The 22167-nt window shown below is 37.1% G+C and overlaps 1 protein-coding gene across 5 annotated transcripts in view; it reads left to right on the top strand.

The window, feature by feature from the left end:
• The window catches only part of PDLIM5 (PDZ and LIM domain 5), a 223228-nt gene that overhangs the window by 69075 nt on the left and 131986 nt on the right, over window positions 1-22167 (top strand). The gene's annotated exons all lie outside the window — the stretch shown is intronic.

The following is a 22167-nucleotide window of genomic DNA, read 5'->3' as shown; positions in this document are numbered from 1 at the left end:
GAATGTGTTTTTGTGTATCTGATTCATGGTATTAACTCAAGTTTCTACTACCACTGTTTCAAGTAGATAAATTAAAAAATGTAAAGGCTTTTAAATTGAATAATTGAACAGTATGAAAAATTGGTGAAAGCTTTGGATTATTTCCCCATAAAAAGACATGTATTCATGTATTCATAAAAATTGTATATTCAGTTTTAGAAAATCTAAGATTTCCTAAAATTTCTCAGTAAAGTACAGGCTAAAAATTCTTATTATAGTGTAAAACTCTTGGCCTTAATATTCTGGGCAGTATATTAGAGGGTATTATTTCAAAATCTAGTTTGGCTTTTTCTTAGTATGTCTTTTGCCCTTTTTTTCCTGGGTAGAAAAATAATTTTTTTATATACTCATTTGAAATGCAAATTTTCTGAACTTACTGTTTTGTTTTTTAAAGTTACTCTGGCTTTAGTTATAGCATAGCTAATCATCTCATTGATTATAATATATCAGGCATTTTGAGCATTTCAACATTTGACGTGCTGCCTTGAAATCATGTGGATTGCTTGCTAAAATTACAAAATCAGAACATCAGAAAGGACCAAGAATTATATTTTAATAAGCTGCCTATGATTATTATGAATTATAACATTAGGCTGAGGGGAAGGAAGGTGAAGGGGAGTGGGGAGAAGGTGACTGACTGATGGCTCTGAACCTTTAGGCTTATGGGGAAGGTGGGTATGGAGGCTTTTAAATAAGTCTTGTGTTTGATGATTACAGACATATTCTCTATTTCTGTAAAATTTGGAAGACACCATTTTCTTCCTTGAAACGTCTCAGGCTTCCATAAATTATTGTGTATATTATAAATTTTTAAGAGGGGAATAACATGTGGTACCAAACATATTTGGCTATGGAACCGTTTTTCCTTGGAGTCTCTCCTGGGACTATTTAAAGGCTAGACACAGGCTAAATTTTATGTACTTGTCTGGAAGAGTATCAGTTTGGTCTTAAAACTGAATAGGAAAAATTTTTGTGAACTTAGACTTACAGATTTACTTTGATGTAACCATTCCTCCCCTCGGCCCTCCCCCCCCTTTTTTTTTGGTGGGAGAAATTCATTTCAGTGGGACTATTTGGTCAAAGGTTATTCGTATTTAAATATCAATAGCTATTAGGTATATATTTTAATGCATATAAAGGAGTCAATGAGAAAAAATAACCTTGCTAAAATGTTCTATTTCTGTAGTGTCCTTTCTGTTCTAGGTACTGAGACATATAACACAAAACTATTGTTACTAATTATATGAAAAGTAGCCATTTTTGTTTATAGTCATTTTTACTAAGTATGAATTTTGAAAGGATACCATGAAGCCAAGAAGATTAAATTGTCTGAGATATTAACTACATAAAATAAATAGAGATGGTGATGGGTGTTTCTCAAATTCTAAAGTTGAAAGTTTATGTAGAGTGTAAGTTCTTTTCCTGGGCTGTGTATCCCTTCTTTCATATCAGCCTAATTATTTTCACATTACACTCCTTCTTATTTAATGACCCAGGACCCAGTGTCTTATTTTCTGTTGAAAATACTTCTGGGTCCCCTAAGAATAGATGAAAACCAGATGTTACCTTGTTTGGATGCATTTCCAATGTAAGTAATCTGTTACTGACCTTTAATAAAGATTCTCTTAAGCTACTTAACTATGAATTTAACGAGTTGTTATAAACATTTGGAGATGTGGCATAATCTTTATATTTGTGAGTATGGATATTCAGGGACCCAAAACATGAGAGAGAATTTTAGAGTCCTATTGTTATTTGTTGTAATTCTCAAGTTTTTGAATACTTCTTGTGTTAGGCAGTGTCAACCTGAAAAGAGATTTACATTTAAGAGAATTTATGGTTTAACATTGATATACTACTGAAGAAATATTTTTTTGCCTTTCAAGGAAAAAATAAAACTTTGAAGAGTTAGTTTCAATTCTTCCCTATACATACACCAGTCCCTTCTTAAGTTCTTGCTTCTCTCAAAGCAAATAAATAGTTTTCCTTCCACTTATTTCTGAATCTGACAACAGCATCCTTTTTATTATTTATTTATTTTTGAGAGACAGAGCACAGGCAGGGGCAGAGAGAGAGGGAGACACAGAATCCAAAGCAGGCTCCAGGCTCTGAGCTGTCAGCACAGAGCCTGATGCCGGGCTCGAACCCACTAACTGTGAGATCATGACCTGAACCGAAGTTAGATGCTTAACCTACTGAGCCACCTAAAAAAGTTTTTTTATTTATTTTGAGACAGAGAGACAGAGAGAGAGAGAGAGAGAGCACACACACAAGTGAGGGAGGGGCAGAGAGAGGGAAAGAGAATCCCAAGTAGGCCCTGTGCTGTCGGCGCAGAGCCGGATGCGGGGCTTGATCTCACGCAAGAGAGAGATCTTGGTGAGATCTTGACCTGAGCTGAAATTCAGAGTCAGATGCTTAACCAACTGAGCCATTTAGGCACACTGACACGAGCATCCTTAATTGGCCTCCAGTCACCTTACCTTCTTTATTCTATCTGTCACCAGCCAGACTGCTTTGTATTCTCCTTCCAAACTGAATGACCTACAACAGTATTTGTGCTGTGTAACTCTTTTCTTCATAAACGTGGACTTTGCTTTGTGAGTATGTAGTACTTCCCTTTATAGACTTTTCTTAATCCAGTTTTCCTTGAAGCAGAACCTGAGGTGGAATTCCTGTACAAGTAATATATCAAGAAAGGTTTTTGAAATGTTACAACAGAGTGAGTAAAGCAGAATTGGGAAGAAGAGGAAACTGAGATGAGCAAATAATGTGGTTTCAGGGGTTATCTAGCCTTAGCTTGATCCGGGAAGGAGCTTGGGGACAAAATCGTACTATAGAGGATGTCTTGCCCTGAGGCAAGGGAATTGGGCTTTTGTCTCCCTTCCCTTGCATTTGTTAGACATTGGCCACCAGTTGTTGAGGAAATGTGTATGTGTGTGGATGTGTGTGCAAAGTGCATGCAGGGGAGGGGTAGGAAGTAGTTTCTCTTGTTTGCACAGAAAGTGGCTGGTGTGAACCATTAGCATTTCCTTAGTTGCTGTACCAAGTTGGTAGAAGGGTTCCAGAGGACCCAGTCTGGATACAGCATTTGCTATGAGATTCCTTCTAGACTTGAGTCCTCTTGCTCAGAGGATTAGGCTCTCTATGATCTAGACTCAGATTGTCCTCCCCAGATCATCACGACTCATCAGTGAATGCCATCATTTTATTTAGTTCCTTACTGTCCTTCACCTCCCTGGCTGCCCTCTCATGAAATTCACTTTATCAGGGATGCCTACCGACCTACATGCCAGCTCATGTCTCTGCATCCACAAAGCCCACATCAGATTTCATCTACCCATAGTCTTTTCTTTGCAACTCATTCATTTTTTTTTCCTGTCTGAATGCCGATGACCAGTTTCTACCATTTGATTCAGCATTTAATTATATACTAGGTATAACCAGGAATAACAAGGCACATTCCATGAGTCATACAAATAAATCTAATTAGTTAATAGTTGTACCTAATACTGTCTATATAATTAACTAATTACTCCATGTATATGTTAGTTCTGCTTCTCCAGCTAGACTCCTTGAAAGCAAAGACCATGGTTTTTGCACTATTTGTGTTTAACAGAATCTTGAATAGTTTTGTGTTCTTAATCTCTAATTAATATTTGATGGATACCAGCATTAACTCCCAAACTGGGAATCGTTTGCTTATTCCACAAATAGTTTTGAGCTTTTACTATGTGCCAAGCATTGTTATAGATGCTGGGGACATGCAGTGAACGAAACAGACAAAAATCTCTGCTCTTACAGTGCTGACCTTTGAGTGAGCAGATAGACAATAAACAAGTAAGTAAAAGCATGTATTATATTACATGGTGATAAGTGTTATGGGGACAAACAAAGCACGTAAGGGAGATAGGGAATGCAGGGGTAAGGAATTGCAAGTTAAAATAGAGTGGTTAGGAAAGCTTCGGTGAGGTTATTGGATATTTGGTCATGAGTATCCCAGGCAGAGGAAAGAGGTGGTGCAATGGCCCTGCCTGGGAGGCCAGATTGCCTGGAGCACAGTGAGTGAAGGTAGACTGGTAAGAGGTAACATCAGAGAGGCAGCAGGAAGTGGCTTGAGATGGGACAGAACTCGTAGAGCCTTGTGGGTCACTGTAATGTTTGTAATCAAATTTAAGTTTTCCTGGACCTAAAAAAAAATTGTGAGAAAGCCCTGAAGAGTTTTGGTGCTTGGCCAGACCTACCAGCAAGGTTTGGGAAATGACTTCATTATTGGAAGCAGGGGCTAGACAGAGGAGAGAGCAAGCTTCTCCCCAAGTCCCCTCAGTGGCTGTGCTGCCTTTTCCTTCTAGCGCTGGAAACACTGGATGGTTGCCACTTCTGTGGAGTTCTGCTCACCTCCACCCAAGAATCCCCAGGGGGAGAATATAAGAGAAAAGCCATTTTTGTTTTTGAAATTAAAGTTACCAGGAATCTTGTTTTGTGAAATTTTTTTGCATGAAGTACTAATATGTATCTATTTATTAAATAAATATATAGTATATATATTTGATTTATCTTTTCTTTATGCCCAACCTCAGTATCCTAAAATAGGATTTAGATAAGAAAAAGTAAGATAAAGATACTTGTTTATGATTAAGGTTATTTTGTAACTGTTTTTTCTATCTAGCCTAATTTTGGAATATTTAATAAGGCAAATATATTATCTTTTTGATATCCTAAAAAAATAAGTCTTGACTCAGTGCGTTCTGTGTATCTAATGCATATAGAGGTGTGGAAGATTTCATTTTAATTTGTCTTTTATCTTTGGAATAGGAGTAGAAGTTTCTTTTTCTTTTTGTTCCCCCTGCAACTGGAACTAATTCTAAGAGTACTACAACCGGACAGTGAAAAATTCTATTTGAAATTATTTTTCCTCTTGGGGAAATTAGGCAAATAGTAGTGTCCTTATATCAATTGCATTTGGCCTATACTTTTATCCAAGTCCAAGTGGATTACTTTTAAAATACATTTCTGCTAACAAAAGAAGAAAATTACTTTCTAAAGCTTTGATGTCCGATAACTATTAAGTAACTAAATTAGAGTTGGATTGTATGAATAAGGTTTTTAACTGTTTCATTTTATTTCAATAATTCTTTGCATAACTTAGATAAACTTGCTACTAACTTACTGTATGAATTAGGGGAAGTCCCTAAACTTCTGATACTTAATTTTCTTGACTATAAAATGAGGTCATGGGTGATTTCTAAGTTCCTTTAAATTCTGGTTCTTGTTCTGATTTTTCAGCTGTAAATGGATAAGTTCCCTAGAGCTTGCTATTAGATCAAACTAACTTAAGTTTGCTTATTTTGGCTGAGTGAATCAGGAAATTGGACTTTCTTTATTGGAGTTATCTTAAACTGTGCCAGGTTAGCAAAGTGACTTGTACTATTCTGCTGACTTTAAGGTGAAAGGTAGGTCAGATGGATATTCAAACAGCATTTAATCATAAAAAAATATTTTCTATATTTGTTCTTATTTTATGTTTTTAAATTAATCCTCTCAGAATCACAGAGAACATATATTGTTTTTTAAGTCTTCCTTGTTTCTCACAATACTGGTAGTGACAGGTCTGTGGTTTTTTTTTTGTTGCTTAGACTTTATTTTGTGTATAACTTATTATGATTGGAAGTGAAAGATCTAGAAGGATTAAATTTTGAAAAATATTGATGTACTCTCTTTTCTCCTCCCCCTTTCCTCATCCTTCAAACAACAACAAAAAATTGTCAGAGGTCCAGTAACTACTACTAATGAATGACAGATTGGAATAATTTAATAGGCTCACTGAGTTACAAGAAAAAAGAAAAAAGTAGCTGTTGTACCAGACTGAAACTATTAGCCTTCTTTTGTTTCATTTTAATGGATTGCCTAACGTTTTATTACTGTTAGCTTTATGGGTTCCACTTTGCTCTTTCAATAATAGCATAGAGGCAAGAGTTTAGAAAGTATTTTTTTTAAATCAAGGTTTTCAGTTCTCTATTTGGGATATTTGAATTCGTGTGAATTAGAAAATATTTAGTTGGATTATCTTTTCATTGGAATTGCACGTTGATATTTCACATGCTTTTCTAATTTATATTCTACAGTTTAGGTTTTACTGTTTTTTTGTTTGTTTGCTTGTGTTGGTTTTAGTTTCATTTTTTAAATCTCAAGTGGGAGGATGACTCTTTCTCAGAAGGGCTAAGTCTGATCACGTCACCCCCAGCCCCATCACTAAAATTAGCAGTGCACCTTAGAAAAAGGGAAGAAGACAAGCATGCATTGACGTCTCTTTTGTGCAGTACTTTTAAAAAAATATAATTTAATCCTCATATGAATCCATCAAGGAAGGAATTAACTTTCCATTTTTCAGATGAGTACATTATGGCTTCAAGAGTTTATGTGATTTACGTATCAAACCCAGGTCAGTTCAGAATCTGTGCCCTCCCCACCTTCTTTGTTGTAGCAATGGACTTAATGACTCCACTATCCTAATACAATTTGATAAGACAGATTAGTAACACAGGAGGGTAGCTTTTTGACTCTTTCACTGGTAAGCAATAGCAGCTGTATCCAAAACGGTACTTTTCATTTTCACTCTCACCTGTGGATCGGTATTCTAAAAGTGATATATATATATATATGTGTGTGTATATGAACTGAAATCAGACAATTAACTGACTGAGCCATCCAGGCACCCCATCTGTAAGTAATATTTTACTTATTTTCTAGGTGTTTCATAGACCCTATATATTAGAATGAAAGGAAAATTTAAAAAAGGAGGCTAAATAGTTTAGTGGGCCACTAGACAGGAGTATTCATTTGGATGCTGACTTGTGTGTATGGTTGCCTATCCTAAATCAGAATGTGATCTTTTAATTTTCCCTCCTAAGTTTATAGCTCTGTTGACTATATTTGCTAATTTATTTCTGTGTTAAAGTTTGAAGTCTTGGTTCTTCAGCAGGCTTCTATCTGTGTATTCCATGGGTAACTAAGGATTCAGGAATTTTGAAAAATGTATTTTAGGCTTTCTGCTCTTTGGAAAAGAAATGATAACTGTCAATTATCAAGTAAGTCAGAAGGCATAGAAGAGAGGTATTTATCTTGTATCCCCTTTCCTTCATTTCAGTAGGGATAAAGATTGTTGAAAATGAACTTGAAGGCTCAAGTTAATTTTTTTTGAGAGTCTGTGGCAATTTGACAACAAATTTGGTAGCTATTGGTTGATCAGAGTATATTTTGCAATTTGAAATTCTTCCCCTTGAGCTTTATATCGTGAAAGTGTCTGGTTCTTTTTTTTTTTTTTTTTTTTTTTTTTTTGACAGAGAGGGAGTGAGCAGGGGAGGGGGAGAGAGAGAGAGAGAGAGAGAGAGAGAGAGAGAGAGAGAGAGAATCTTAAGAAGGCTGCACACTCAGCGTCAAGCCCAACATGGGGTTCCATCTCACAACCCCAGGATCATGACCTGAGCCAAAATCAAGAGTCGGATGCTCAACTGACTGAGCCACCCAGGTGCCCCGGAAGTGTGTGGTTAGTTCTTAACAATAAAACTTTTATTTATTCCTGTGAAGGAAAAATTATTTCAATCTGTAATCCTTTGGGAAAACAGTCCTAGGAAATAATACATCTAAAGACCTGTTATTTTATCAAAATGCTTTATTGAAAAATTTTAATATGTAGAATTGTTTGTGCGGAATTTTTTTAAAAGGCCATGAAACAGAGCTAGAAAGAAGGGGAATAGTAATAACGCTGGCTTTGAAATTAGGCAAACTTGGGGCAAACCTTGGTTCCACCACTTTCTAGCTGTGTAATCTTAGGCAAGTTATGTAACTGAGTTTCAGTTAGCCATTTGTTATTGGGCATAGTAATAATTGCCTTCTAGGGCTCTTATAAAGTTTAAATGAATTAGCATGTGTAAAGAACCAAGGGCATAATAGAGATAAGTTTTTTCTCCTTTGTCCCTCCTCCTTTCCTCATGGTCAGTATTATCATAGTATCTATTGTAATGATGGTTCTTGGAGATCATCGTTATTTTGTTTCTTAGCAACCAAATGGGTGTGACTGGAGGGAAACCGAGAAAATTCGAGGGCAGTCTGGTAGGCGGTTATGTGAGAAAGTCAGAAAGATAATCGTACAAGAGTTAGAAAAACATTGTTTAGTCCAAGGAGTGATTTTTTAAAAATATTCGCTTATTTTTGAGAGAGAGAGAGAGAGAGAGAGAGAGAGAGAATCCCAAGCAGGTTCTTCACTGTCAGCACTGAGCCTGACCCTGGGCTTGAACTCATGAACCCTGAGGTCATGACCTGAGCCAAAGTCAGATAGATGCTCAACGGACCGAGCCACCCAGGCGCCCCTGCTGAGTGATTTTTTGATTGTGCACTTGCGTTAAAGCTTTGTACAGCAGTGCAGTGGATACAAACAGGCTTCCCGCCAGCTAACTAGTGCTTTGGTTCACAGTGATCGGCTGAACCAATAATTTATGGCAGCAAAGAGAAACCAGTACACACCTAGTCATGTTTATTCTGCTAATTCCTCTTGTTCTGCTTGGTGTAGGGATCGTTATTCTCTTCAGAGTGGGTTAAGTCAGACAAACAAAAAAATGAAATTTGTTTTCTCTCTCCCCCATCCAAATTCATGTGTACTTCCTTTAATGTCCTGAGTAACATATTAAAATAAAGTTAAATTACTCACTTTTGGACTGTGTTTTTATGATACTCTTAGAAATCATTTTTTTATAAACTTTTGTCAGCACAAACATTAATTACTTAAGTTCGGTTGAAAATCTCGTAATGTTCCAAGTTTTTAAAAACTGGACTTTTCCTCCAGGTTTACATTCTGACTGGCAGCCATAAGGGGTAGATATAAAGAGAGTGGTTTATGATTTCTGCTGTTAAGGAATTTTTATCCATCCATTGGGAGAAGAAGAGACAGGAAGTGCTACTGCAGGGATCCCATTCAGATGGAAGGCTTTCCTGGGGTGCTGAAACTTGGGCCAGGCTTTCAGGATGAGGAGGGTGTCTCACATGGAGGAACAAATGCCCTCTGAGGTGGCGCAGAGGTGGCCAGTCCCCAGGCATGTGTTGGGATGAACATGTCGACCAATTGGAAACAGAGCTGGGGATAAAAGGAAAGGTAGATTAGAATAGTGCTTTGCAGGGCTTTAGACACTGAGGTATTTATTAAACGTTTTTATCTGAGAAGCGACATATAGTGAAACTACTTGGAAGAAGGTGGAGAGACACACAGAGGCAGGGAGACCGGTCAGGCAAGTATTGCAGTAACCTTACTACCTGAGGGCTTGAAATGAAAACAGGACAAATGAGAGAAAATAGAACTTGAAGAGTAATTCTAAAAGTCACTGTAGTGGTGTGAAATGAGGAAAGAGGAAAGAGACAGCTATGGTCCTGATTGTTAGCCTGCTGGACCACACTCCATTCTCCTTTCACCGCCCTCCCCCCGCCCCACCTTGCTGCTCTGCTTACTGTGGCCTCGCTTCTGCTTCCGTTCGTGTCACTGAAACTGCTTCACGAGTGGAGGTCCTACAGATTTCCTCAGCCTTTTTAACTTGTTCAAAACTGAGCTCTATACCTTGTCTCACCAGTTTGCATCCCCTGCTGCACTGATCTTGGTGAATGGCTCACCTCTACCCCATCACCCAGATTCAAAAGACTCATTCCTTGCCAGAACCTTTCTTCTCTAAGTACCTGTTAAGTTGCATTTGTGTATATCTTGAGACCTTGAATAGAATAGAATAAATTAGCATGGCCCTGGGGTATGATGGGGGGAGAGACACAGCTCCCAGTCCTAATGCCTGGGTCTTAAAGGGAAATGTTTAAGATCCATTTGTTTAGCTTATACTAATGGAAAACTTGTTGTGCTGATCACTGAAGATAAAAAGCAAGTCCTCACATCTGCCTTCAAGGAGCTCACTGTATGGAGCACTGGTTTCTAAACTTAAATAAGGACCTTCCCCCCCACCCCCCTTTTAATTGTCAAATATTTTATGGGTAACCCTTCCCCCCATCACATTAAGATAATAATTGTATTTTTAGTAACCACAGATTTCATAAATATTGTATTAAGGTAGTAATTGTATTTTTAGTAATTGCAGATTTTATATTGTATTGCAATTTTAAGTGAAGAGGAAGATTTTTACATTTATGTACAAGAATCTACATTTATTTTAAAATTGAAATATATGCATGATTTAAGCAGACTTTCAGCTTAGTGCTTAGGACACAGATGAATTTATGACTCACTTGTGAAAACTTAAAACTGTGTGCCAGTTACCTCCAGCTGTTTCCAATTGTGATTCAAAGATTGGGAACTACTGGCCAAAAAAATTTCAAGCCATCTGAAAGTAGAGAGACCAAGTCATAAGCAGAGCATCCGGGGAAGGCAAGTCTGATGAGAGAGAGCATGAGAGTGGGGAGAGAAAGAGACAGACAAACATAGTAGGACAGTTGAAGGAGCAGAGAAGCTTGCGAAGATTTTCCTGGTCACATCTGCTTATTAGCAGATAGGGTGGACCACGATTCTTCCACATTGTATTCTACCAAATTGAGCTTCATTATCATTTTAAGAAAGAAATAAGCTTAATTTCAGAGTTTTAAATGTTTTTACTTTTTTAAAAATATTTTAAAATTTATTTTTGAGAGAGAGAGAGAGAGAGAGAGAGCTCACAAGTAGGGGAGGGGCAGAGAGAGGGGGAGACACAGAATCCGTGGCAGGCTCCAGGCTCTCAGCCGAGAGCACTATGCAGGGCTTGAACTCACCAACGGTGAGATCATGACCTGAGCCGAAGTCAGATGCTTAACTGACTGATCCATCCAGAGCGGCTTGGACTTAGAAGATACTTCAAAAAATATTGATTGCCTTTCATTGTAGAGAATGCTGCCTTTAAGTTATAGTAATTTGTGCTACTTTTGCCAGATAAATTTAGAAACAATTCGTAAGTTAATAGTGAGATAGAGTGACAATCTGGTCATTCTTGTGTATTTAATGGCAGCAGTCTCCTTGGGGTTCCAAATAAACATTTTTGTCCATAGCATCAAGAACTTTTGAAACAGTTGAAATTCAAGTCATTCCCAACTGTTTCCAGTGGCTGTTGTTGCTATTAATGGTCTCAAAGATTGAAATAGCTTAGGCTTTATGTGAGGTGAAAAGTAAACTGGACTGATTGTGCAAAACACATATGTGGCAGATTACTTATACTGTCCAACTTTGTGGCTTACTTTTTCTTTAATGTATTTTAAAGCCTGCATTTTCACGGTAAACCAGCTTTATACACAGGTTTCTAAATGTTACTAGTCCTAATTTTTTTTTTTTATTTTTTTTACCAACCGTGTTCCCTTATTAACAGTTTAAATGCATAACAATAGTCCTTCATTCATCTATTTTTGGGTATGGATTTTAATTTTTTGAATAATACAGCAAGAGTTTATTTCTGAATTATGGTAAAAACTCCATAGATGATAATTCTGAATTCAGTGACCTCTCAAGTTTATAGCACTGTTTTCCTGTGTAATTCATCCTGTTACAATGAATATGAGGGACTTTCCATGTTCTTTTGTTTTACTGGAATTATGTTATATAGACTCTGCTTTGAAATAGTGGATTATTTATTATTTTAGAATATTTTTGTTATCCTGAGAATATGTTTGGTTACCAAATTATTCTTAAAACTAAGAAAAGTATTTTTGTATTTGAAAGATAAGCTTGTTAATTGCCTCTTTCAAAATAGGATTTTAATCTCTTTGACACACTGAAATGTACAATATCTCTTTCCCATATTTCATAGATTCTGTAATGTTCATGTAGATTTAATTTTCTGGTAAGAAGCCTATTTGCTGTTAGTGAGCCAAAGAATTATCTCCAAAGGATCAATGCAAATTGCTCCTTTATTGCAACTTGGCTGTGCTGTTTTTTATTATTTCCATGTAGTTTCTGTTGCTATATAATATTTACAGTTGAAATTATTTTGGTATTATGCAGAAAATAGTTTATTTTTTATCTATTCCTTTAAAGAGGCTTAATAGGTTATAACAATATTCATGTTTCTAAGAACTTTAGTTAATAGTTTTTCTTCTGAGATATCGGATATAAAAACTGTTAAAGTTGCTAGGGAAGCTGGAAGATTCAGTCTTGTTTCTTAGCACACAGTAGGGATTGGGTAAGTGAAGGATATTAAAAAAAAAAAAAGCTAACATATTATTTTTTTATTTTTATTTTTTTCCCCAAATTGTCATTTAAAATTCTGGTTAACATATAGTGTAATACTGGTTTCAGGAGTAGAATTTAGTGATTCATCACTGACATATAACATCCAGTACTCATCCCAACAAGTACCCTCCTTAATGCCCATCACCCATCTAGCCCATCTCCCCACCCACCTCCCTCCACCAACCTCAGTTTGTTCTCTATCATTAAGCGTCTCTTAATGGTGAGGCGCCTGGGTGGCTCAGTCGGTTAAGTGTCCAACTTTTGTTCAGGTCGTGATCTCATGATTTGTGAGTTTGAGCACCGCGTCGGGCTCTGTGCTGACAGCTCAGAGCCTGGAGCCTACTTCAGATTCTGTCTCCTTCTCTCTCTGTTCCTCCCCTACTTGCGCTCTGTCTCTCTCTCAAAAATAGATGTAAAAAAATTTTTTTAAAAATTCTCTTAATGGTTTGCTTCCCTTTCTCTTTTTTTCTTTCTTCCCATATGTTCATCTGTTTTGTTTGCGAAATTCCAATTATGAGTTAAATCATACATTATTTGACTTTCTCTGACTGACTTATTTCACTTAGCATAATACACTGTAACTCCATCCATGTTGCAAATGGCAAGGTTACATTCTTTTTTATGGCTGAGTAATATACCATTGTGTATGTATATGTGTGTGTGTGTATATATATTTATATTTATATAAATTATATATTTATATAAATTTATATATATTTATATATATACACACACACACATATATACATGTATGTATATATATATATATATACACACACACACACACATATATATATGTAAATAACCTCTTCTTCATCAATTCATCAGTCAGTGGACATTTGGGCTGTTTCCACAGTTTGGCTCTTGTTGGTAATGCTGCTATAAACATCAGGTACACATAGCCCTTCAAATCTGTATTTTGTAAATGCTTTGGGTAAATGCTGAGTAGTGGAATTGTTGCATTGTAGGGTAGTTCTATTTTTAACTTTTTGAGGAATGTCCATACTGTTTTCTAGAAGAGTTGTTGCACCAGTTTGCATTCCCACCAACAATGTAAGAGAATTCTCCTTTCTCTGCATCTTTACCAACATCTGTTGTTTCCTGAGTTGTTAATTTTAGCCATTCTGACTGGTGTAAGATGGTATCTCATTGTAGTTTTGATTTGTATTTCCCTGATGATTAGTAATGTTGAGCATCTTTTCATGTATCTGTTAGCCATCTGGATATCTTCTTTGGAAAAGTGTCTATTCATGACTTCTGCCCATTTCTTAACTGGATTATTGGATATTAGATTTTGTAAGTTCTTTATAGATTTTGGATACTAACCCTTTATCAGTATGTCATTTGCAGATATCTTCTCCCATTCAGTAGGCTACCTTTCATTTTCTCGATTATTTCCTTAGCTGTGCAGAAGTTTTTTATCTTGATGAAGTCCCAATAGTTCATGTTTGCTTTTGTTTCCCTTGCTCCCGGTGACTTGTGTAGTAAGAAGTTGCTGCGCCTGAGGTCAAAGAGGTTGCTGCCTATGTTCTCCTATAGGATTTTGATGATTTCCTGTCTCACATTTAGGTCTTTCATCCATTTTGAATTTATTTTTGTGTGTAGTGTAGGAAAGTGGTCCAGTTTCATTCTTCTGCATGTTGTTGTCCAGTTTTCCCATCACTCTTTGCAGAAGATACTGTCTTTTTTCCGTTGGATGTTCTTTCCTGCTTCTCAAAGATGAGTTGACCATTTAGTTGTGGGTCCATTTCTGACTTTTCTATTCTGTTCCATTGATCTATGTGTCTGTGTTTGTGCTAGCCTCCAGATTTGCTTTTTGTTTTCAGGGTTGCTTTGTCTATTTGGGGTCTTAAGTGGTTTCATACAAATTTTAGGATTGTTTGTTCTAGCTCTGTGAAAAATGCTGGTATATTTTGATAGGGATTGCATTAAATGTGTAGACTGCTTTGGGCAGTATAGACATTTTAACAATGTTTGTTCTTCTAGTCCATGAGCATGGAATGTTTTTCCATTTCTTTGTGTCCTCTAGTTTCTTTCGTAAGTGTTCTATAATTTTCAGAGTACAGATCTTTTACCTCTTTGATTAGGTTTATTCCTACGTACCTTATGGTTTTTGATACAATTATCAGTGGGATCAATTCCTTGTTTTCTTTTTCTGCTACTTTGTTAATGGTGTATAGAAATGCAACAGATTTCTGTACATTGATTTTATATCCTTTGACTTTGCTGACTTCATGTATTAGTTCTGGCTATTTTTTTTCGAAACTAGCATTTTAAATTCTTAATCTTAACAAGTTATTGGGCTTGGAACTTCATACACTTTAGTCATTTAGTCTTCATAGCAATTATTGTGACAGATATTATCACCCCACTTTACAAAGAGGGTGAATAAATACTGTACTTCAAACTCACACAACTTGTATGTACATAAGCCAGAATTCAAGCTCAGGTCTGTTTACCTCTAATATAATGATCATTCTACAACATCACACTGTCTTTTTAAATAAAGGAATTAAGAAAATATTCTTACTGTGTAGTCATCATAATGCCTGTTGTCTAAATGTTCATTTTACTATTCCAAATATACCACAATAAGAGTTTTTGGCATAAAATTTGTTCCATAGGAGGCAGAGAAAGAGGTACTTATGGAGACATTTGTTTGATATTCCAGTAATTCCAAATTCCATGGAAAATATTAGTAAGAAGTCAGTGTTCTTTGAAAAATTTGTGTTTTCAGGAGCTCTCACCGTATTCTGGCAGTAATATTACCTCGTTCATTCCTTTAGCAGCTCCAACATATGCATTCTCCGGATTTATTAAAGCAGCTTTAATAATATCTTCATCTGCGAAACAGTTTTTCAGTTGAATTACAATGCATGGCTGAGTTCAAGGACAGAGAATTCATAGCATTTTAGAGGAAGCAGCTCTAGCTGTCAGCCAGTAGTACTCTTAGTCTCCTTTCACCATTTGCCTCTATTTATGCTTCAGAGTTTCTTTTTGATCTGTTTTAAAAAATACCTACCAAAAAAAAAAAAAAAAACAAAACCTACAGTGACAACTCTGTGACAGGGGTGCCACTGGGATTGGAGTTGTGCAGCAGAGGAGAAAAGGAAGAGCAGGCAGGCGTTAGCCCATGCATTCAGCTTGCTCAGCCAGTGTGCCTCCTCACTCTGCTCTACTCTGTTCTTCATTTGGTGCTCTGACTACAGTGTTCTTTTAGGTATCTTATCTGTATCTTATACTGAGGGGAGGAAATATGCTGGATTTAGTGGCAAGTTGGTTTTTACCAAATATCATTACTCCGAAAGTAGCCAACATGTTTTCCGTTTTCTCTAACCTTTTCTCCTACTTTAAGTTCATCTTCCTGCATTTCTTTCTTTCTTTAAAGCCTTAAAATCCCTCCACTTGTCTCTAAGGTGTCAAACTGTCCTTTGCTAATTACACATGTCTGAAGCTTGAATAAACCATATGCACTTGAACTACAGAAATAGGAAAAAAGTGTATGTTAGTTTCAGTGGACATAGAGACCTTAAAAATACTGAGGTACAAATTTCACTGCCCCTGCCACCATCCCCCCCCCCCCCATGAATGAATGATGATGGTAGGAAAAACCAGCATTTTTCAGTCACCTGAAGTTTGAAGTTCTGAAAAGGAAGCATTTTTTAGACTAAGGGCACTAAGAAAGTTTTCCATGATCTTAGAAAAGAGATCTTTGTTGAGAGTGATTCCATGACTAAAATATAGAGCAATTTATGATTTAGTGCCAAAAGTACTCAATTTTCCCAGGAATTGGATGAGATGAGCTGGGGTGGAGGTTGGGATCAAGCTTGAATTAAGAAGCTTGAAAGGATTGTAAAAACCTTAGCAAAATGCGAATGAGTGGTGAGATGAACTAAGTTTTCTGTGACTCAAACTTAATGCACATGTGTCTGTATATAATTCATACCTCCCACTTCCTTTGTAGTGTAGAGCTGTGTATGTGCTGCCGACTGAATTTGTTGGCTAAAGAAAAGGACTTACGAACAATGGAGAAATGTAGGGGAAGATTGGGGCTGCTGAGGCCATGATGTACCAAAGAGAAGGCACCCTTTTTTCCTCCCTCTCTTCTGCAAGCATGTATTTAATTACAGTGGTGTGCCAGTGACTGTGCTAGGGTCAGCGAATAGGTGGAGAAATTAATGTATGTCTTAGTTCAGGAAAGCCCTAATGGGGTGAAACAGACATTTTTATAATCCAGGTTGATGGTTGTCAGAATGTGGATATATACAAGAAGCATCTGGAACATGGAGAAAGAGTCTGAAAGAGGCAGAGAAAATGTCCTACCAGATGGTGCATGAGCTGAAGCTAGAGTATAGAATAGGGGCTTACCTGTGGTCAGTAATGGGAGAAAAGAAGGCATTCTAGGCAGAGAGGACAGCTTGAGCAAAGCCGCTCCTTTCTGAGAACTTGTCAGCAGTTCACTATGGCTGAAATGTAGTTTTTGAGAGAACAGGAAGAATAGGAGATAATTAGAAGGTGAAAGGGTTCAGATTATAAAAGATCACAGCTGCCATAAGTAAACTTTTGAATTTTGATTCTTAGTTAATGGGAAACTATTGAAGAGTGGTTTTGAAATACAATAATAAATGTAATAATAATAGTGTTTATTGAGCAGGTGCTTTAAATTAGGCATTCTTTTAAATGCTTTACATATAACTCATTTAATCCTTTCATGAACTTTGTGAGGTGTCTGATCCTTCATGAGTTTGAGCCCTGCATCGGGCTCTGCGCTGACAACAGAGAGCCTGATTGGGATTCTCTGTCTCCCTTTCTCTCTGTCCCTCCTTGGCTGGCTGGCTGGCTGTCTCTCTCTCTCTCTCTCTCTCTCTCTCTCTCTCTCTCAAATAAATAAACTTTAAGAACTTTGTGAGGTATGGATGCTATTATTATTCTCCTATTAAGATAAGGAAATGGAGGAAAACAATGCCTAAGGTCATTCTCCAGGATTACAAACCCAGCTATTCTGGCTGTGTGTAAATGTGTAGGGCGGGGAAGGAAGGAGACCAGTTGCGTGGGAAGGAATAGAGGCCTGAGTGAGGAGAGAGTTGTGGGGAGGAAGCCCTGATGGTGAGAGCTGGAAGTTCCAAACTGGTTGAGGAACTTTCTGAGGAGCAGCTGTCTTGATCCATGCCTCACTGTCTCTTTTTTGTTATTTATCTCCTATTTTAAACTCGGTTCTGTTTCTTTTGCTTAGTTTTTCTCTCTGCTTCTTTCCACTTAGTAACACTGATTTACTCATTCCCTTAATGACTATTTGTCAGGTTTTTAGTTGGGATTAAAGTTCATTAATTCCCGTACAGTTACAAAAAACAAAACAAAACAACAACAACAACAAAAAAAAAACACACAAAAAACCCTCGTCCCTGCCATAAAAGGACTGTTTGATGTAGTGTGAATACTACAGCTAAATACAGTACTTGTAATTCAAGTTAGTGTGAGCAGAATGATAAAGACTTCTGAGAGAGCCATGTTCATTTGACCGTGTACTTCATTTTCCATTTGTGTTTCTAAAGCCATCGAGATACATTTATTTGAGCTGGTAAGGTCTGCAGCTTCCTGGTTTCCTTAAATATAAGAGCTGGGCCCCTCATAGAGCCATGGCATATTCTAGATTTAGGGGTATAGAAAACTTAGTGTCCCCTAACACATACACATATTCACCTCTTCCAGATTTCCCAATATTTGGTTTTAAGAGGCAAAAAAAAAATCTCATTAGTGAATGTAAAACCTCATTCACATCTGCTACTGGATTGTAAGTTCCTAAGGGCAAAGGCCATGCCTGTCTTGTTTACAGTAGTATGTACTGACCTTTCCCACAGACTTGCTCATGGTTTGTGCTGAAGTGTTTGTTGAACTGAATACAGCATATGAGGGTGAACATTTCCTAAAAATACTTTTATTAAGAATTAAGAAATGAAAGCAAACAATGTACAGAAGCAATGAGTGAGACTAATGTGCACAAGTTTGTGATGCTAAATAAAACTATACTAAATTGTAGCACAGAATGGCAAGAACAGTTTTGTGTGGCAGCTCCACATGGTCTATCCCTCCCTCAGGAGCTATAACTTTAATGTCTGCATTTTTAGATCTTGATTATAAACCCATCCCCTTCTTTTGTCCAACCAACTATCACCAGCTAGGGAGTGAGGTAATTCATTCTCCTTTCTACTGCCTCTGCCCATGGTGAGAACAGAACTTCCATAGGCATCTTTTCTGCCTACCTGGAAGGGGCTCATGAAGGACACACCTTCTGTCCCTCCAGCTCAGCTTCTCTCCTGGGAGTTAGAGTCAGTGTCTCGTTGCTTCTAACTTGATACTCATTGGGCCACTTTACCATTGAGTGGCATACACTGTGCCATAACAGGGTCATAGTCTCCAAGTTCTACTTCTTCACCTTTTGTTCTCATGTGTGGCAGGTGCCCTGGTTAGGGGACAGGACTGCAGTTCTCTCTTACTTCTTGTTCCCTTTTAATCTACTGGTTTTTTGTTGAATGTTGCAAAGACCACAAAGGACCAGAGACATCACTACAAACACGAAACCTACAGATAACACAATGATCCTAAATCCATATCTTTCAATAATAACAATGGATGTAAATGGACTAAATGCCCCAATCAAAAGACTGTGGAATGAATAAAATCAGAATGGATAAAAAAACAAGACCCATCTATTTGCTGTCTATAAGAGGCTCATTTGAAAAGAAATTTTTTTAATGTTTATTTATTCTTGAGAGAGAGACAGAGACAGAGTGTGAGTGGGGGAAGGTCAAAGAGAGAGGGAGACACAGAATCTGAAGCAGGCTCCAGGCTCTGAGCTGTCATCACAGAGTCTGATGTGGGGCTTGCACTCACAAACTGTGAGATCATGACCTGAGCTGAAGTCAGACGCTTAACCGACTGAGCCACCCAGGTGCCCCTACAAGAGACTCATTTTAGACCTGAGGACACCTTCAGATTGAAAGTGAGGGGATGGAGAACCAACTGTCATGCTACTGGCAGTCAAAAGAAAGCTGGAGTAGCCATACTTACATCAGACAAACTAGATTTTAAACTAAAGGCTGTAACAAGGGCATATATCATATAATCCATAATCATATGGATAGAAGGGTCTATCCATCAAGAAGAGCTAACAATTATAAATGTTTATGCACCCAATTCGGAAGCACCCAGATACCTAAAACAATTAATCACAAACATAAGCAATCTTATTGATAAAAATGTGATAATTGCAAGGGACTGTAATACTCCACTTACAACAGTGCACAGATCATCAAGGCAGAAAATCAATAAAGAAACAATGACCCTGAATGATACACTGGACCAGATGGACGTCACAGATATATTCAGAACTTTTCATCCAAAAGCAGCAGAATATACATTTGTCTCGAGTGCACATGGAACATTCTCCAAGATAGAGCACATACTGGGGCACAAAACAGCCCTCAATAAATATAAAAAGAATTGAGATCATACCATGCACATTTTCAGATCACAATGCTATGAAACTTGAAATCAACCACAGGAAGAAGTTTGGAAAATCTCCAAATGCATGGAAGTTAAAGAACATCCTACTAAAGAATGAATGGGTGTCAACCAGGCAATTAAAGAAGAAATCAAAAAATATGGGAACAAATGAAAATGAAAACACAACAATCGCAACCCTTTGGGATGCAGCAAAGGCAGTCCTAAGAGGATAATCTACTGTTTTGCTTTTTTTCTTTTTTTAATGTTTATTTATTTATTAGAGAGAGAGAGCACGTGTGTGCAAGCCAGGGAGGAGCAGAGAGAGAGAGAATCCCAGGTAGGCTCAACGAAGACAGTGAAGCTCAATCCCACTAACCATGAAATCACCAGGACCTGAGCTGAAATCAGGAGTCGGATGCTCAACAGACTGAGCCAACCAGGGGCCCCTTATCTACTGTTTTGATAACTGAATGGAGTCAGAGATGGAATTTAAAATGAGAGTGTTCTCTTTGCCTGAACACAAATCAGAAATCCTGCATTTTGGACCTTAAAGTTGGTTTGTATTTAGAAAGGGTTTACATTTACTTCTCATTTGCCTACCAGTGTTTGGTAGGCAGTAGCTCTGCAGAGAACCAGGAAGGAGGTTTCAGTGATAGATCTTACCTTCTGAGTAACAGAAGGTTTTGAGGGACACCTGCTCAGTACACTTCATGGTCTCCTTAAGTGTCTAATTCTTTGAGTTAGAAGAAGAAATCATTGTGCTTCATAACTATGCCCTCACTGAAGTAATATTTGGTCAATGGATCTTTTTCCTTTTTTTGTTAAACCATTTACCCTGTTTTTATAATTCAGACTATTTCCAATGATCTCAAATATCTTTTATTTAATCTATATAAATAAGTTAGGAGTGGATGGTCCTTTTTCCAAGGCTTCTGATTAAGTTAGCTTTAGTCTAAAAGAGTGAAATAAATGAGAAAATCATTTGCCTTTTCTAGAAACAAAGCTTAACGTTTACAACTGCTAATTTTTAAGATATTTTTAGTAGGGTACCAAATACATTTTAGTAATTCATTTTATAGTAAGGAAAGGAATATGTATATTTTCTACTCTGGAAAAATGCAAAAGCAGATGTTTGCATGTAGAATGACTGCCCCTCGTATATATTAATTCATTAATAGTAATTGTTAATATTTATTGTGTACTTATAGATCAAGGGTGCTTTGAATACACTGTCTCATCAAAGTTTTTCAACACTATTTTTTGGTACTGTATTAGTATCCTGCGGCTGATGGAACAGATTACCACAATTGGGGTGCTTAAAACAACAGCTATTTACTCTTTCCTAGTTTTAGAGGCCAGAAGTCAGAAATCAAGATGGTGGAAGGGTTGTACTCCTTTTGGAAGCTCTACAAAGACTCTTTCCTTGTCTCTTTTCAGCTTCAGGTGGTTGTTGGCATTCCTGATGGCTACCTTACTCCAGTCTCTGCCTTCGTGATCACTTTACCTCCTTCTCTTTGTGTGTGTCTTCTCCAGTTCTGTCTCTTCTGAGGCCATTTGTCATTGGATTTAGGGTCTGTTCGGTAATCTAAGATGATCTCTCAAGATCTTTAACTTAATTATATCTGCAAGACTGCTTTTCCAAATAGGTAACATTCACATGGACATACCATTCACCCAATTACAGATACAGACTTTTAGCATCGCCATTTCTCAGGAAGATTATTTGACCAAGTAGTGAATTTATGACTATGAGCTGTCCTCTCCACCATCACACTGTGACTCCATGCTGCTGTATTCTGCTTGATTTGTAGATGATCTGTTTTGAGGCATTGCCTGTATGATATCTAGTCTTTTATTAATTAGTTGTGACTTCACACCTGGCTAAATTTTGTTGTTGTTGTTGTTGCTTAGTGTCTGTTTTTGTAAATAGGGTGTATAATACTCATTGAGGAATTTTCTGAATGCAAAAACTGGAGTTACTTGCCATGGTTAACGCCATCAGGAGAAAAGGCATCTCATTACTTTGACAGCAGCATAGACTTGTTTTTCTTGTTTAGTGAGACCAATCAGAAACGTCAGAGTTCTAATCCTGACTTCATCACTTACTAGCTCTAAGGCTATGAGCAAATTACATTAGTTCTTAGAACTTCAAAAAAAAAAGAAAAAGAACTTCAGTTTATTTACCCATAAATAAGAATCTAATGATTAGATTAGTTGAAAAAGTCAAACCTGAGCATTTAATAAGTAGTTTGCCTAAATTAAGCAAAGAAATATTTTAGAAAATATAATTCCAATGTCTATGAATGTCTTCTGAATTATTTAGGTCTCTTTAACTAGTAATAAAAGTTATACTTTTTAAACAGTTGTTTATATCATAAGTGATGAGGCTG

Source organism: Lynx canadensis, chromosome B1, assembly GCF_007474595.2.
Source record: "Lynx canadensis isolate LIC74 chromosome B1, mLynCan4.pri.v2, whole genome shotgun sequence".
NCBI lineage: Eukaryota > Metazoa > Chordata > Mammalia > Carnivora > Felidae > Lynx > Lynx canadensis.
The sequence above is the reverse complement of the archived record's forward strand: the minus strand, read 5'-3'. Positions and strand labels throughout refer to the sequence as shown.